Source organism: Oryctolagus cuniculus, chromosome 11, assembly GCF_964237555.1.
Source record: "Oryctolagus cuniculus chromosome 11, mOryCun1.1, whole genome shotgun sequence".
Classification (NCBI taxonomy): domain Eukaryota; kingdom Metazoa; phylum Chordata; class Mammalia; order Lagomorpha; family Leporidae; genus Oryctolagus; species Oryctolagus cuniculus.
Window position 1 is genome coordinate 64,946,051 of NC_091442.1, and position 17,591 is coordinate 64,963,641.

At 44.4% G+C, this 17,591-nt stretch overlaps 1 protein-coding gene and 1 long non-coding RNA gene across 3 annotated transcripts in view; one reads left to right on the plus strand and one right to left on the minus strand.

The window, feature by feature from the left end:
• The window catches only part of LOC138844377 (uncharacterized), a 59,234-nt gene extending 54,844 nt beyond the window's left edge, over nt 1-4,390 (plus strand). Inside the window, exons 2-4 of the long non-coding RNA XR_011380131.1 lie at nt 3,346-3,447; nt 3,803-3,885; nt 4,257-4,390. This is a non-coding gene — a long non-coding RNA (uncharacterized lncRNA). The remainder of the gene's footprint in view (nt 1-3,345; nt 3,448-3,802; nt 3,886-4,256) is intronic.
• Nucleotides 1-17,591, minus strand: part of PPM1H (protein phosphatase, Mg2+/Mn2+ dependent 1H) — a 301,454-nt gene that overhangs the window by 7,823 nt on the left and 276,040 nt on the right. The window lies entirely within an intron of this gene.

Here is a 17,591-nt window from a genome sequence, read left to right on the forward strand (position 1 = left end):
AAAACTATAATAAAAGGTTAAATGACATCTAAGTGGTTTTACTGAAGACATGAAAGAGCGTCTTCCACAGTTAAAGGCAAGAGACTACTCTGCCATGGCTACTGTGGTGACTCTGGGTATTTTTAAGGTGATCAGAATTAGCTTTGGCATTTTAAAAAGCGAGCATTAGGTCACCTAGAAAAGATGATAACCCCGGAAACTCATTTCCCCCAGGGCTCCAGATCATTAAAGTTTTATTCTGAAATATGGTTGTCTTTCATTCCAAGAGAACTTCCTTTGAGATTGCTTCTGTCTTCATCATCCATTCTATCTTCCCTTAGGTGCTAAACTTCTCTGGAGAGATGGACTCGGCTTTCTCAGTTTCTCACTTCCCATTCTCTTAATTTTTTTTTATTTTTTATTTTTTTATTTTTGACAGGCAGAGTGGACAGTGAGTGAGTGAGAGAGAGAGAGAGAGAGAGAGAAAGGTCTTCCTTTTGCTGTGGTTCACCCTCCAATGGCCGCCACGGCTGGCGCGCTGTGGCTGGCGCACCGCGCTGATCCGGAGGCAGGAGCCAGGTGCTTATCCTGGTCTCCCAGGGGGTGCAGGGGTGCAGGGCCTAAGTACTTGGGCCATCCTCCACTGCACTCCCTGGCCACAGCAGAGAGCTGGCCTGGAAGCTGGGCAACTGGGACAGAATCCGGTGCCCTGACCGGGACTAGAACCCGGGGTGCCGGCGCCGCAAGGCAGAGGATTAGCCTAGTGAGCCGCGGCGCCGGCCATCTGTTCTCTTAAAGCTGGCCTCAGAGCCAGCTTCCCAATACTCATTCTGCTCAGTCTTTTTCTACTACAGACATTTCTGACCATTTTCTCTTTCTCTATGAATTCACCTGTTTTTGGCCTCTAGCCTCACGCACCCCAAGTTCTCATCCTGCGTCCGAGTTTCCATGGCAAAGGGCACAAGTGCTCTCTGGTGCTCGCTCTTAGTCTCCTTTAGAGACTCCAATTACGACGTGGGAAAAACTCAATAACTGTTCTACTATTTTCACTTCCAAGGTGGGACATCCCCATCTATCTTAATAACACAGTAGTCTCTGAATCAAGAGATCACAGTCCTTTTTCAATGCTACTTTTTCACCCCAATATTATTCAATTATAAAATCCATAAGGCAGAGTAGGACTTCAAAATTTTGCGTTCAGGAGTGCAGTGGAGGATGGCCCAGGTGCTTGGGCCCTGCACCCCATGGGAGACCAGGAAAAGCACCTGGCTCCTGGCTCCTGCCATCGGATCAGCGCGGTGCGCTGGCCGCAGCGCGCCGGCCGTGGCGGCCATTGGAGGGTGAACCAACGGCAAAGGAAAACCTTTCTCTCTGTCTCTCTCTCTCTCACTGTCCACTCTGCCTGTCAAAACAAAAACAAAAACAAAAACAAAAACAAAAACAAAAACAAAAAATTTGCGTTCAGTGTCTTTCAGTAGTGACACATGGCTAATTAAAATCTAATGTTATGTCTATTATGTAACTTATTTTTGTTTATTGTAAAAACTGATAAATCTGAACTTTTGCTATCTTAAATACATGAAAGTACTCACACATACAAAAATTTATGTCTTCTATTTATTATATTTCTGTCCTCATTCTTGCTTTGCTAGATTGATAGCTTTATTTTTAAAATTTTTATTGAAAAAGTTTATTTATTATTTGAGAGGGAGACAGAGCTCTTCCATTTGCTGGTTCACTCCGTAAATGCCAACAGTTGGGGCTGGGCCAGGCTAAAGCCAGCAGCCTAAAATTTTATTTTTAAAAACTTAGTTATTTGAAAGGCAGAGTGACCAATAGAGAGGGACAGACAGACATCAATCTTCCATTTGCAGGTTCACTCCCCCCAAGTAGCCACAATGGTAAGAGCAGGGCTGTCTAAGACTGAAGCTAGGAGCCAGGAATCTCAACCAGGTCCCCCACATGGGTGGCAGGGACCCAAGTAATTGAGCCACCTTCTGCTGCCTTCCAGGCACATTAGCAGAAAGCTGGACCAGAAGTGAAGCAGTCGGAGCCAGTGCTGTGATGTAGCAGGTTAAGCTGCTCCCTTCAATGCCAGCATTTCATATGGGCAGTGGTTCTAGTCCCAGCTACTCCTCATCTGATCCAGCTCCCTGCTAATATACCCAGGAAAGCAGTAGGAGATGGCCCTAGAAACCTAGAAATTCTTGGCTCCTGGCCCAGCTCTGGCCATTGCAGCCATCTGGGGAGTGAACCAGCAGATGGAAGCTATCTCACTCTCTCGCTCTCTCTCCTTCTCCTCTCTCTGTAACTGGCTTTCAAATGAATAAATACATAAATCTTTTTTTTACAAAAATGGAGCATCTGGGACTTGAACAGGCACTCAGATATGAGAAGTGGGCTTTGCCAGGAGGCATAACCCACTGCAACACAACACCAGCTCCAGGAGCTTGGAATTCTATACAGGTCTTCCATATGAGTGACAGACCAAGTACTTAAGCCACTGTCTGCTGTGTGCCAGGCTGCAGCAGAGGCAGGACTGATATGAGACATGGGCTTCCAAAGCAGTGGCTTAAGACTGCTGCGCCACACTACCCACTCCTTACCTTGTTCTTAAGCTCCCATTAGTCACTATTATCATATAAAATCTATACTTCTAGAAATAATAAACCTCTGAACATACTTGCAAAGATTTTATCTTTTGTTTTTGCCTTTCTTTGTCCATTCCTTCCTTTGGGAATTAATTTCTTTCTCCTGAAGTATATTTTTACCATCTTTTAAAACAGCAGTCTGTGAAGGATAAAGTCACCTAGTCTTTGCACTGCTAAAATCTTTATTTTTGCCTTTAATCTTGGATGACAGTGTTATTGGGTTAGGATTCTAGATTGTTATTTCCCTTAGCAATTTGGAGGTATTATTCCACTTATTCCTGGTTTCCACTTATAAGTGGATGTCTGTTCTCATTAGATTTTAAAATTTTTGTTATTTTGTTGGTGGTGGTATGAAGTTTCATTAAGACATAACAGTGAGAATTCCTTTTTATTTGCAATGGTTAAAAATTCATTCTACTCCTTCAAACATAGAAAATGCCTAATTCTAGAAAACTGTCAGCCATGAACTTTTTGAATATTGCCTCTACTCTGCTTTTTATATATTCTTCATAAACTCTTATTAGATCTTCTCATTTTACCTTCCAGAATTCATTTTTCTATGCTACCTTTCAATCATGAGTCCTTCTTTGGCAGTTTACTGTTCAGCCCATTCAGTGAACTACTTTATTTCAGTGACAATATTTCACCCTTGGGAATTCCTATTTGATTCTCGTCCAGATTCACTACTTCTTACCTTATGATTCTATCTGCACAGGTTTAACTCTTCCCTCACCCTGCTCTATCGCATCCTGGCTTTAAAGTGTGGGAGGGATAATGCCATTGGATCCAGCGATCCTTTCTCATGGTGGGTTTGCAGGTAAGATGTCAGTTTCTCTTGAGATGGGGTTTCTTACTAGGTACTGAGTTATCTATACAATTTGCCTCTACTGGGAGGATACCATATATTTTTCTAAAACTCAGATTCGTGTGGGTTTTTTGGCTTACAGTCCCCACACCCCAGGCGCAGGGTGTGGTTGACTGTCACACTTGTTCTGTGTGGTGGGCCTACCCAGCTGTTCACTTCTGCTGACAGAGCCTGCAGCCACACACTACCCCTGTGCATGAAGGCAGGACAGCCCGTGCCGAGGAACGCGCTCAGGGAGAGTCCCCGGGACCCCTTCTTCCTGCGCTGCTCCCGGAGCTCAGATGCCTCACACGACTTCTCTTTCCAGGCCCCACTGCTGTGAGCAACACCCTTCCCTGTCCAGAGCAGTCGAACAGACAACCAAGGGGAGCTGACTGGACAGCACCCTTGGTAAGCAAGTACTGCAGCCGAACCCTAGGACCAGCTCCTGGACATACCCCTCGCGCTGTAGCGGATCCAGCACTGGGAGGAAGGTCAGCAACAGCTCAGGTCAGTTCAGGTCCTCCTGAGCGGAGCAACTCAACACAACCCCAGGAAGGCAGCTCTTCGGGGAGAAGACTTTTTGCTCCAGCTCCACAGTGGGCCAGGCTGCTGGTCACTGTGCAGCTCATCAGCATCCACAGTTGAGAGTCACTTTGCCCCAGACATGACATCATCTGCAAGGCTGCTTTACATCAGGACAGGTGCAAAAAGCAACAGTTCTCTCTGAGGGAAAGATCTGTATCTCATTCCCATTGTGTTCTCCAATGTGTGCCTTACAGGGACTCCCTGGGTGAATGGAGCTGTGGCTTAATGGCTAAAGCCGCCGCCTGCAGTGCTGGTTCATGTCCCGGCTGCTCCACTTCTGATCCGGCTCTCTGCTATGGCCTAGGAAAGCAGTAGAAGATGGCCCAAGTCCTTGGACCCCTGCACCCACGTGGGAGACCCAGCCCAGCTCCTGGCTTTGGATTGGCACGGCCAATTCGGGAGTGAAACAGCGATGGAAGACCTCTCTCTCTGCCTCTGCCTCTCCTCTCTCTGTGTAACTCCAGCTTTAAAACAAATAAATACATCTTGAAAAAGAAAAAGCAGGGGGTCTTCTGATTTTCATACTGAGGCTGAACACAGGACACATGTATGCCACAGACTGAGGGGTGGGGGGAGTGGTAGAGCAAAACACGAAATATACTGGAGAGCATGGAAGAATGGGGGCAGATGCAGACATGGATGGGAGGTGGACTCTCATTCACCACCTAGGGAGATGCGGAAGGCTGGAAGCTGGATGCGGCATGGGGTAGGACCCTTACCAAACGCTTCTTCACGGATGCTCCGTTAGGCTGCAGAAGGTGTTCCGCCCCCAACCCCCACCCCCTGCCCAGGAGACAGCTTCTGCATCTGGAGAATGTTTTTCTTCTCTAGCTAAAGCTTTCAGTATTGATCAGCAAAGCTCTGCTGGGAGAAATGGCTGCTGGAGAGGGACTGGACTTGGCAAACTTCACAGGGCTTGGGCTCCAGAGAAAGGACAGCGGGGGCGGAGGGGAAAGCCACAAAGAAGAGGGGCTGGAGAACGAGGGGAGGGCCAAAAGCTCTTTTCACAGCTACCGACTCTGAACTCAGAGCAGAAGGGGGGCAATAAATCCTCAGCTGTTGCTCGCATCCTGGCCCCTTCTGCCACAGTTCTCCGTTCTTTCAGTGGAGCAAGAAGAGGGCTCAGGGTGGGGCATGGACTGTCTGGGTCCCTACTCTGGCTCTCCCCCTGCCCAGAAGGCTGGCTCTGGGAAAATTCCTTAGCTTCTTGGAGCCCCTCTTTTCTGACTTATAAATCTCAAATAGTAATAATATAGACCTTGACATCTCCTGCAGGGACTAAATAAAATCCTTCCTTTCATTGCTTTACTTTAAAATTTTTAACTGATACCAGGGTAAACATATCTATCTCTTCAAACATTTGTTATTCTGATGAAAAAGAACATTCAAAATCCTCTCCTATATCTTTTACAAAATTGTACAGGGAACAGGCATTTGGTGTAGTGGTCAAGATGCTGCTTGGGAAACACACATCCCATGTCGAAGTGCTCGGGTTTGGGTCCTGGCTCTGCTCCTGACTCCAGCTTCCTGCTCACGTGCATCCTGGGATGCAGCAGGTGATGGCTCAAGTCACTGGGTCTCTGCCACCATGTGGGGAGCTGGATTGAGTTCCCTACTCCTGACTTCAGCCTGGCCTGGCCCTGGCTGTTGAGGGTATTTGGAGAGTCAATCAGTGGAAAGATCTCTATATGTCTGTCTTTCAAATAAATAAATACAATGCAGTCCATTATTGTTATCTATCGTCACCCTGCTGTGCAACAGAACACCCAAATGGCTTACTCCTATCTAACTATAACTTAGTACCTAAGAGTCAACCAACTTTCTCTCTCCCTAATCTCCGTAGCTTCTGGTAACCATCATTCTACTCTCAACTTCCTTGAGATAAATGAGATCTTTCTCTAAAGCATTCAATACAGTGCAGCCGCATGTCAGAGGTCAATAAGTATGAGCTACATCTTTCTCACTGGACATAAAATGCCTTTCTCTTCCCCAAGAGCTTTGGCCTAGAGTCATCTGCCCAGGGCACAGGACCTCAGAAGATTCAGCACTGCAGTGTCACAAGGAAAAAGTCAGTTCCAGACTGCAGCTGTCACCTGGCTTACAGTCCCCGATGGCTGCGGTTGGGTGGGAACTTCTATTTGCCATTTGGATGGCACAGACAGGGTCGTGTAGGAGGGGAGGGTACATGGCAGGACCTGGGGAATTAATGGCTTCCAAATATTTGCATATAAAAGGCAGCCTCCATCTGCTGATAGCCCGCAGTAATCCAGTGTGCTGGGAACAGGAGGAGGAATTCTGTTTGTATTCTAAGCAGGATTCAGTGATTTAAGAGGTAGAAAAGCTCCCCTCAGCTTTGGAACACTGGCAGGGATCTACGGCCACTGGGTGGGTGGGGGATGGGGTGGCTTGGAGGGGGCCTTTGTTGTGCTCTGAAAGGGGCAACTTGCCTGCCCCAGAGGAGGCACAGTCCAGGCTCACTGCTGGGGGCTGGGCCACATGCATCCCTTGAGCAGCTCGGAACCAGGCTCTGAAGCCAGTGAAGCTGCTCACACCAGCTTCTGCCCCAGCTTAGAGTGCAGGGACTCCACTTGGGCAGAGAATCCCGAGACAACGAAACAGGGACAGCTGGTGTCTGAGACACTGGGTTCAATAGGAGTTTGCATGCTGGAAGGTTCAAGGCTACAGACCAGAGGGACTCCTATCCCCAGAGGGAGGATGAGACGCCTCTCTAGACCTCTTCCAACTCTACCCTGGCACCGACTCCCTGGTTTCTTAGGTGGTAGGTATTTATTTCAGTCTCAATCCCGAACAACAACATTTAAAAGGGAGGGGGCATAACAGACCATTTCCTTCTCAATCCTCCTTGGCAAGCTCTTTAAAATGTCCTGATGTGGCCACACAGCTCTGCTCCAACACAGCCGCATAAATAGCACAGAGGACAGAAAGGCGGGCCTGGCTGTATGCTGTCTCAGAGCCTGCTGCAGCCAGGATCTCCGGCTGACTTCCAAATTCCCACGGATCTGAATATGCTAAACAGTGCAAGGCAACAAAAATGCAGATTTTTATCTAGTCTTCAAACACTCACGAATTTGTTCTTAAAAAACCTGTAATTGATACAGTGGGGCTGGGGGTAGGGGGTGGGGGTGGGAAGAACCCTTACTTTTTGTATTTGAGGCATAGTTTTTGAAAACCATATGGTCCTGTTTGAAATCAGTTCCCAGAACTCATGGAAAGATTTCATAAAAAGAACCTTTGTTTTTTGCCAAAATAAATTTCCTATTATCAGAGCAATACAAACCAGCACTTAATACCTGCATGAAATGCCTGCCGTCCACGGGGTGGGTGTTATGTTCTTTACCTTGCCCTGATTAATCTCTTCCTTCTCAAGGAACCCAGCTGCCTGAGCCACAGAGAATGCGGATGTGAAGAACAACCAAAGTGTGAGCTTTAAGAAGGTGGCTCTCCTTAGAGACAAAGCCTGTGGGGACTATGGCAACCTTAGACTCACAGACTTGACGCTCTACAGCAAGTCCTTGAGTGTCACGGCGCGGGCACAGAGGGCCATTAGGTAAAAGGTACAGAAACAGATTTCCACAGATGTGTTCTGAAAAATGGACTGGGGCACAGCCTGGCTCAGTTCTGCCTGGGCATTTGGAATGTGAATCCATGCCAAGTTTTCATGTTTGGTTAACTATTTCCTGGTCCCAGTTCCTCTTGACTTTTTCTATCCCCTTGCCCGTTAGTGATATTAACAATTTATTCCTTTCCGACAAAATATTAAGTCTCCTCTTTGACTGTTTCATAGTGCTTCAATTTTCTGCATTTCTGCCAGGAGACCCAAGCCCAGCCCAAACCCCGAGTTGTACAGAAGGGATAATCGACTGCAGAGATCCTGCCCCAGAAAACCCCTTCCTGCTCTACACTGTGCAGGAGCTTTAGGATCCCAAAGAGCATCTGCATGGACTCAGAGGGGACCAGGAACTCCGCAGCCCAAGCTCAGGGAGCTCAGCACCCCCACTCCAGAAGGTTAGCTGTGTTTCCTATGAACGGTTCATTTCATGACCCCACAACAGTCACAGACCGCCAGCTCTGCTGCACTTCAGGGCAAACTCAATTAAAAAAAAAAAAAAAGAAAGAAAGAAAAAATCCTCCTGTACTCATGTGCTAGCTCATCCACAAAGCTGCCTTTTAATTTTCGGGTTCCTTTGTTGGGGCAGTTCAGAACAGCAAAGGGACTCCACAAGATACAGTGGGGTCAGGAGGACCCCGCAGCTCACTCCTGCCCCACGTCTGTCTGGGAGGACGGCATGGGGTCAGCGCTGGGCAGCATCCCTCTGCTAACCACCTCTTCCCTCGGAAGCATCTCAGGGGGGAGATGCCAGGTCCTCCGAGGCGCGCAATGCTGCCAGCTGCTTGAGAATGGCTGTCCCTGGGAGGCGCGAGAAAGATGATAAGAACCACACACGGCGCAAACAAAGCCCAACAATCAAACCAGGAAGCCCTTAAGTCTCACTCTCACAGTGCCTTTTTCTGTCCTACTTTCTCGCTGGACAAAACGGGAAACCTCATAAAACTCATGGTAAAAAAGGCCCACGAATACCTTCAGATGTGAAAACTTGTTGTTCCTCTAATTTTGTTCCTCCAGTCCTCAGGCTGGAGAAGGCATCTTTCCTTTCTCGTGTTTTAACAAAATTTATGTTTTATTTGAAAGGCAGAGGGATGATGGAGAGATCCTCCATCAGCTGGATTGCTGCTTAAATGCCTGTGACCGCCAGGGCTGAGCCAGACCAAAGCCAGGAGCCTGAAACTTCATCTGGGTCTCCCATATGGGTAGCAGGGACTATTTGAGCCATCAGCTGTTGCCACCCAGGGTGTGCGTTAGCTGGAAGCTGCTTTGGAGGACAAGTCTTGAGCCAGGCACTCCCACATGGGTTGTGGGCATCCCAAGTAGCTCAAACAAGTGCCAAACACTCAACCGTCCTTTCTCATTTTCAGTCAAACAACTGGCTGCCTCCTTTGGTAGCACCCCTCAGGCTTGGACCTGTAACCCTCCACTCCCCCACGCCCTTGATGCCCAAAGTGAAACTGTGGTTGGTAGCTACATTTGAAAATAAACCTTGATGCCTCTGTTCTGTCTTAAGACCTCAAAAAACCAACAGGGTTTTTCTGATCTTCAGCCTGTCTATGTCTTACCAGTGAACTGTGTCTCTTGTAACTTTTCCTTTCTCTCCTTCATCTATCAGACACAGGATTCTTTCTCAGGCTTTGGTTTGCCATCGTCCCTGCAAGGCAAACTGGAAAATATTTTTCAGCCCTGCCCTGTCTGTTCCAAGGGGAGCCCTGCAAATCCCGACTGCACGGGCAACGATTCTCATGAGCTCCAGTATCCTGCTCTGACCTGGCACTTGCGTGCGGCCCACGGGTTACCACTCCTCTGCAGGCAGATTTGTTGCCATGGAGAGAGAGGGGCTGGGAAGCAAGACCAGGCCAGCTTGGAGGGATCTAAAAAAAAGTGTTGGGTGCTTTTTAACTCGTAACTGGCAGCTGGCTTTGCAAAGCTTTATAAAAATAGTCACAGTAAAGAAAAATCAACATGAGAATGTTACTGACAAGTAGGATATATAACACAGATTAAAACTAAAAACTTGGAAGGGGAAAAACACATTCAAATGAAAATAAAAGATTCTTTAATTTCAGTACCATCAATTCTTCTGCACCTGAGCAAGTATCAAACAATCCTGGGAGGAGAGATATGGTCTAATTTCAATGTTTCCCCCTGATTTTTGTTGTTGTTGTGAAATAAATGAAACATCTGAGGCTACTTCTAACACTTTGTAGAAAATGGAATTAAAAGATAAATCTACTTTGGTGTACCAAATTTTGGAATTCATGCAGTTTTTTCCAGATTATACATTTTCCATGAACTTTCTGAACATCTCTCATACAATAAGAGTAGCAAGCACTTTGATTAGTGCTTACTGTAGAGCTAAGGCACTATCTATATATGTATGAGGTTAATACTGTTGCAATATGCATTTTTCACATGAGAAATCAGAAGCATAGAAAGTTAAGAAAAGTTTTCCCAAGGTCACAAGGCTAGAAGGGGAAGGGCCAAAATTTGAGGCCAGGAAGTCCATGCTCTTAAGCCTGGGGGTATTTACATACAAATGGATGTAATCACACTTCTAACTCAGCAATATCATGAACAACCATGCACCTGCCATCGAGCTAAGGCAACAGGACATTACCAGTAAGTATCTGAGAAGCCTGGTGAGCCCCTCCTCAAACACATATCCGGCTCTGCCCCTGCCATCTCTGCTTGCAAGGCAACCATTCCTGAATTTCAGGTTAATTCTCTTATTTTTTTGTTCTAGTCTTAATGTCTACATCCCTAAATAATATACTGGTAGTTTTCACTACCAATGAACAGAGTCATAACATATGTACTCATTGATGGGTTGCTTCTTTTTTTCAACACTTTGTTTTTGAGATTCTTCCCTGTTGCTGAGCATAGCTTCCACTCATTCCTTTCTTGGGGACATAAAATATTCTATTTTGTGTGAGTCCATCCTATGATTGGACATACAAGTTCCTCTGGTGTCTGTCATGAAACTATACTGCAGGTATCTTTTTTGCAAGAGTTTCTCCAGGAAAATTGATGTTCACACTTTACTGGTATCAGAATCACCTCAATGGTTTGTTAAAAAACAAATTGTTGGTCCTACCATGGGAGTTTTGAGTTGCCTGATCTCAGGCTGGGCCTGAGAACTTGCATATCTAACAAGTTCTCAGGTACTGCAGATGCCATGTGGTCCAAAGAAATACTTTGAGAACTGTTGCTCCAGGGTACCGACATAGGAGTGGAGATTCTGTGTTAATATGTATGCTTAACTGGGCTGGAGCCATGGCTCACTAGCCTAATCCTTCGCCTGCGGCACCGGCACTCCAGGTTCTAGTCCTGGTTGGGGCGCTGGTTCTGTCCTGGTTGCTCCTCTTCCAGTCCAGCTCTCTGCTGTGGCCCAGGAGTGCAGTGGAGGATGGCCCAGGTCCTTGGGCCCTGCACTTGCATGGGAGACCAGGAGGAAGCACCTAGCTCCTGGCTTCGGATTGGCGCAGCACACTGGCCATAGGGGCCATTTGGGGGGTGAACCAATGGAAAAAGGAAGACCTTCCTCTCTGTCTCCCTCTCTAACTCTGCCTGTCAAAAAAATATGTATGCTCAACTTTTCCAGGTATGCCAAGCTGTCTTCACGTCATTTCTGAAAATTTATATAGCCATCTGTAGCTGTTCCACACCCTTACTAATTCTTGTTATTTTTACCCTTTTAAAATGATAATCTGGCATGTCTCAAAGTACTTTCTGATATTCCCCTGATTACTTAGATTGAGTGTGTTTTTTATATATTTATTGGTCATTACTGTTCTTCCTTGTAATGACATGGATGCGGCTCATTTTTCTACTGGATTGTGTTTATTTATCTGTGAGAATTCTTTATATTCTATAGCATGTATTGCAAGGATTACAATCTATCTTCAATTATACAAGTTGCAAAAATCTCCCAGTTCATGACTTATATTTTACTCCCTTTAGAAAGGGGTAATTGGGGCCGGCACTGTGGGCAGTTCTACACACTAGGGGTTCCCTGAATCCCTGGTTAGGGTCATTGCTGCAGGATCCGTGCTCAGACCAAGGACTGCACAGATCCCCTGTGCGGTTCTCGGGGCAGTGTGGACGAATATAGGATCCACTGAGGCTAGCCCAGTCACTAGTTTCTGTTGAGGAGAAGAGGTGAGGGTGAGACTACACCTTCAGAGCAGAACAAACCTCCCTTCTGATTAAAAAAAAAAAAAAAAAAAAAAAACCAAAAAAAAAAAAACAAAAAAAAAACCACACACAGAGATTTAGCATGCCAAACTTGGGTGTCACCATGGACACGTCCTTTACCCTGGAACACTGAACAGACCACACCCAGCATATGCCTCTGGGTATTCCCTGAAAGAGTGGACACTCCACTAGGCCACAGAGGCATAGTCCAAAGACAAAAACCATCACAGGGGTAAAAAAATAACAAGTATCTGCACAAATGCCTAATAATAAATACAGTACTTCAAGAAACAAGAATAAGGAAGACAACATAACACGCCCAAAAGAACACTACACTTCAAACTAGAATGTGAAGATGAAGAGACTGAGGAAATGCCAGAAACAGAATTCAACAAATTGTAGGATTACTTAAAGATAATCAGAAGCAAATCTATAAACCAATTAAATCTGTACATGACATGAAAGAAAATTTTTCTCATGAAACTGAGATTTTAAAGAGAAATCAAAACAAAATATTGGGAATGTAGAATTCAACAGAACAAAAAAAATGTGGTGCAAAGCCTTAACAACAGAATTGGTGAGGTAGAAGAAAGAATTTCCAAGTTAGAAGATAATACTTGGCAATTTTATAGTTAGACAAAAAAAAAAAAAAAAAGAAGAAGTAGAAATTAGAAAACTAAAAAACAGTGTTGGAGATCTATGGGATACTATCAGACAACCCAACATACGAGTCTTAGGAATTTCTGAGGGCATGAAAAGAGAGAGTGGATTAGAAGGCCTTTTTAGTGAAATAATTACAAAAAACTACACTAATTTGGAGAAAGAAAGGGATGTCCAAGTACAGGAAACACATGAATTCTTTTTTTTTTTTTTGGCAGGCAGAGTTAGAGAGAGAGAGAGAAACAGAGAGAAAGGTCTTCCTTTTTCCGTTGGTTCACCCCCAAAATGGCTGCTGCGCTGCACCAATCTGAAACCAGGAGCCAGGTGCTTCCTCCTGGTCTCCCATGTGAGTGCAGGGCCCAAGGACTTGGGCCATCCTCCACTGCCTTCCCGGGCCACAGCAGAGAGCTGCACTGGAAGAGGAACAACTGGGACAGAATCCAGTGCCCCAACCAGGACTAGAACCCGGGGTGCCAGCGCCGCAGGCAGAGGAGTAGCCAAGTGAGCCGCAGGGCCGGCTGGCACATAGAATTCTTTTTTTTTTTTTTTGACAGGCAGAGTGGACAGTGAGAGAGAGAGAGACAGAGAGAAAGGTCTTCCTTTGCCGTTGGCTCACCCTCCAATGGCCGCCGTGGCCAGCGTGCTGCGGCCGGCGCACCGCGCTGATCCGATGGCAGGAGCCAGGTGCTTTTCCTGGTCTCCCATGGGGTGCAGGGCCCAAGCACTTGGGCCATCCTCCACTGCACTCCCAGGCCACAGCAGAGAGCTGGCCTGGAAGAGGGGCAACCGGGACAGAATCCGGCGCCCCGACCGGGACTAGAACCCGGTGTGCCGGCGCCGCAAGGCGGAGGATTAGCGTGGTAAGCCGCGGTGCCGGCATATAGAATTCTTAATAGACATGTCCAGAAAAGATCCTCACCCCAACACATTGTAGTCAAACTCTCCACAGTAAAGCATAAAAAAAAAATAAGATTCTAAAATGCGCATGAGAGAAATGCCAGATTACTTTCAGAGGATCTCCAGTTAGACTCACAGCGGACTTCTCATCGGCAACCTTACAGGTTAGGAGAGAACGGTGAAATATATTCCAAGTCTTAAGAGGAAAAAAAAAACTGTCAACACAGAATACTGTATCCTGCAAAGCTCTCATTTATGAATGAAGATGAAATAAAGACTTTCCATAACAAAAAGAAATTGAAAGAATTTGTCACTACTCATTCAGCCTTACAAAAGATACTTAAGGACGTGCTACATACAGAAACACAGAAACATGTTCATCACCATGAAAGAAGGTGAAGGCAGAAAATCTCTAGGTAAAAGTACAAAGGCAACCCAAAGTAGACAATAGGAATATTTATGGAAAAATGGCAGGGCCAAGTTGTTATTTATCAATAGTCACCTTGTATGTAAATGGCGTCAATTCTTCAGTTAAAAGATATAGACTGGCTAAATGGATTGAAAAATAACCCATCTATTTGCTGCCTACATGAAACACATCTCACCAACAAAGATACATGCAGAATGAAAGTGAAAGGATGGAAAAAGATAATCCATGCAAACTGAAACCAAAAAAGAGCTGGTGTAGCCATCCTAATATCAGACAGAGTAGACTTTAACAAAAAAACTGTTAAAAGAGACAAAGAGGGATCAATTCAACAGGAAGATGTGACTATTATAAACAAATATGCACCTAATCACAGGGCACCTGACTATTTAAAAGAAATGTTAATGGACCTAAAAGGAGACATAGGCTCCAATAAAATAGTAATGGAGACATCAATACTCCACTTTCAGCAACCGACAGATCAATTGGACAGAAGATCAGCAAGGAAACAAAACTTAATCAACACTATAAACCAAATAGACCTAATAGGTATCTATAGAACTTTTCATCCTATAGTTGCAGAATACACATTCTTCTCACCAGTGCATGGAACTTTCTCTAGGATAGACCATATGCTAGGCCATAAAGCAAGTCAAAGTCAAAAAGCAAATTAAAGAAAATCAAAACCATACCATGCATCTTCTCTGATCACAATGGAATGAAGCTGGAAATCAACAACTCAAGAATCTGTAGGACATATGCAAACACATGGAGACTGACCAACATGCTCCTGAATGAAGAGGTAGTGGGTCGTCGAAATCAAGAGAAATCAAAAAAATTTCTGGAAACAAATGAAAATGATAATACAATATACGAAAACTTATGGGATACAGGACAAACAGTGTTAAGAGGAAAGTTTATAGCCACTGACGCCTACATCAAGAAGTTGGGAAGGTACCAAATAAATGAGCTGTCAATGTATCTCAAGGACCTAGAAAACAATAGCAACCAAACCCCAAACTAGTAGAAAAAAAGAAAAAAATTAGAGAATAAACAAAATTGAAACAAAAAATATAAAAGATCAGTAAAATGAAGAGCTGGTTTTTTGAAAAAGTAAAACTGACACACCAATGTTTCCACTAACCAAAAAAAAATATGAGAAGACCCAAATCAATAAAATCAGAGATGAAGAAGGTAATGTAACACTAGACACCATAGAAATAAAAAGAATCATCAGAAATTACTACAAAGAGCTGTATTCCAACAAACTAGGAAACTTGGAAGAAATGGATAGATTCCTAGACAATACAACCTATCTATATTGGACCATGAAGACATAGAAAGCCTAAACAGACCAATAACCAATACAGAAATTTAATCAGTAATAACAACCCTTCCAACAAAGAAAAGCTGAGGACTGGATGGCTTCACTGCTGAATTCTACCAGACATTTAAGGAAGAACTAACCCCAAATCTTCTCAAGCTATTCAAAACAATTAAAAGGGAAGGAATCCTCCCAAACTCCTTCTATGAAGCCAGCATCACATTAATTCCTCAACCTGAAAAACATATAGCAGAGAAAGAGAAATATAGACCATTTCCCTGATGAACATAGACAGAAAAATCCTCAACAAAATACTAGTCAATCAAATCCAACAACACATCAGAAAGATCATTCACCTGGACCAAGTGGGATTTATCCTTAGATTGCAGGGATGGCTCAAAATTCACAAATCAATCAATGTGATATATCACATTAACAAACTGAAGAACAAAAACCATATGATTATCTCAATAGATGCAGAGAAAGCATTTGATAAAATATACCACCTTTTCATGATGAAAACTTGAAGCAAATTGATTACAGAGGAACAATCGAGGCAATTTATGACAAACCCACTGCCAGCATCATATTGAATGGGGAAAAGTTGGACGCATTCCCACTGAGATCAAGAACAAGACAAGGATTCCCACTCTAACTATTACTATATAATATAGTCCTTGAAGTTTTAGCCAGAGCCATCAGGCAAGAAAAAGAAATCAAAGGGATCCAAATTGGGAAAGAAGAAGTCAAACTATCCCTATTTGCAGATGACATGATTCTAAATATAGGGGATCCAAAAGATTCCACTAAGAGACTACTGGAACTCATAGAAGAGTTTGGTAAAGTGGCAGGATATAAAACCAACACACAGAAATCAACAGCCTTTGTATACATAGATAATGTCACAGCTGAGATTTTCCAAGATCAATCCCATTCACAATAGCTACAAAAAAATCAAATATCTTGGAATAAATTTAAGTAAGGGTCAAAGATCTCTACAATGAGAATCACAAAACATTACAGAAAGAAATAGAAGACACAAAAAATGGAAACATCTTCCATGCTCATGGATTGGAAGACTCATCATCAAAATGTCCATACTACGAAAGGCGATTTGCAGATTCAATGTGATACCAATAAAAATACCAATGACATTCCTTTCAAATATAGAAAATTATATATATATATATATATAAATTCATCATATAGATATATTGAAATTCATATGGAAACACAGGAGATCCCAAATAGCTAAAGCAATCTTATACAACAAAAACAAAGCCAGAGGGCCAGCGCCGCGGCTCACTAGGCTAATCCTCCGCCTAGCGGCGCCGGCACTCCGGGTTCTAGTCCCGGTCGGGGCGCCGGATTCTGTCCCAGTTGCCCCTCTTCCAGGCCAGCTCTCTGCTGTGGCCAGGGAGTGCAGTGGAGGATGGCTCAGGTGCTTGGGCCCTGCACCCCATGGGAGACGAGGAAAAGCACCTGGCTCCTGGCTCCTGCCATCGGATCAGCGCGGTGCGCCGGCCGCAGTGCGCCGGCCGCGGCGGCCATTGGAGGGTGAACCAACGGCAAAAGGAAGACCTTTCTCTCTGTCTCTCTCTCTCTCACTGTCCACTCTGCCTGTCAAAAAAAAAAAAAAAAAAAAGCCAGAGGCAACACAATACCAGATTTCAAGTCATAGTACAGGGCAGTTATAATCAAAACAGCCTGGTACTGATAAAAAGCAGATGGATAGACCGATGGAATAGAATAGAAACACCAGAAGTCAACCCAAGCATCTACAACCAACTTATCTTTGACAAAGTAACTAAAATCAATCCCTGGAGCAAGGTCAGTCTATTCAATAAATGGTGCTGGGAAAACCGGATTTCCACATGCAGAAGTATGAAGGAAGACTCCTAGCTTACACCTTAAACAAAAATCTGCTCAAAATAGAGACCTAAATCTATGACCTGATACCATCAAATTATTAGAGAACAATGGGGAAACCCTGTAAGACTTTGGCACAGGCAAAGAGTTCTTGCTAAAGACCCCAGAGATACACAAAATCAAAGCCAAAATTGACAAATGGAATTACATCAAATCGAGAAGCTTCTACACTGCAAAAGAAACACTCAGCAAAGAGGCAGCTGACACAATTGGAGAATTTATTTCCAAACTATGAAACTGATAAAGGATTAATAACCAGGATATATAAAGAGATCAAGAAACTCCACAACAACGTAAAAACAACCCAGCTATGAAATGCGAAAAGAACTTAAACAGGCATTTTTCAAAAGAGGAAATCCAAATAGCCAACAAACACATGAAAAAATGCTCAGCATCACTAGCCATCAGGGAAATGCAAATCAAAAACACAATGAAGTTTCACTCACCCTAGATGGAATGGCTTTCAA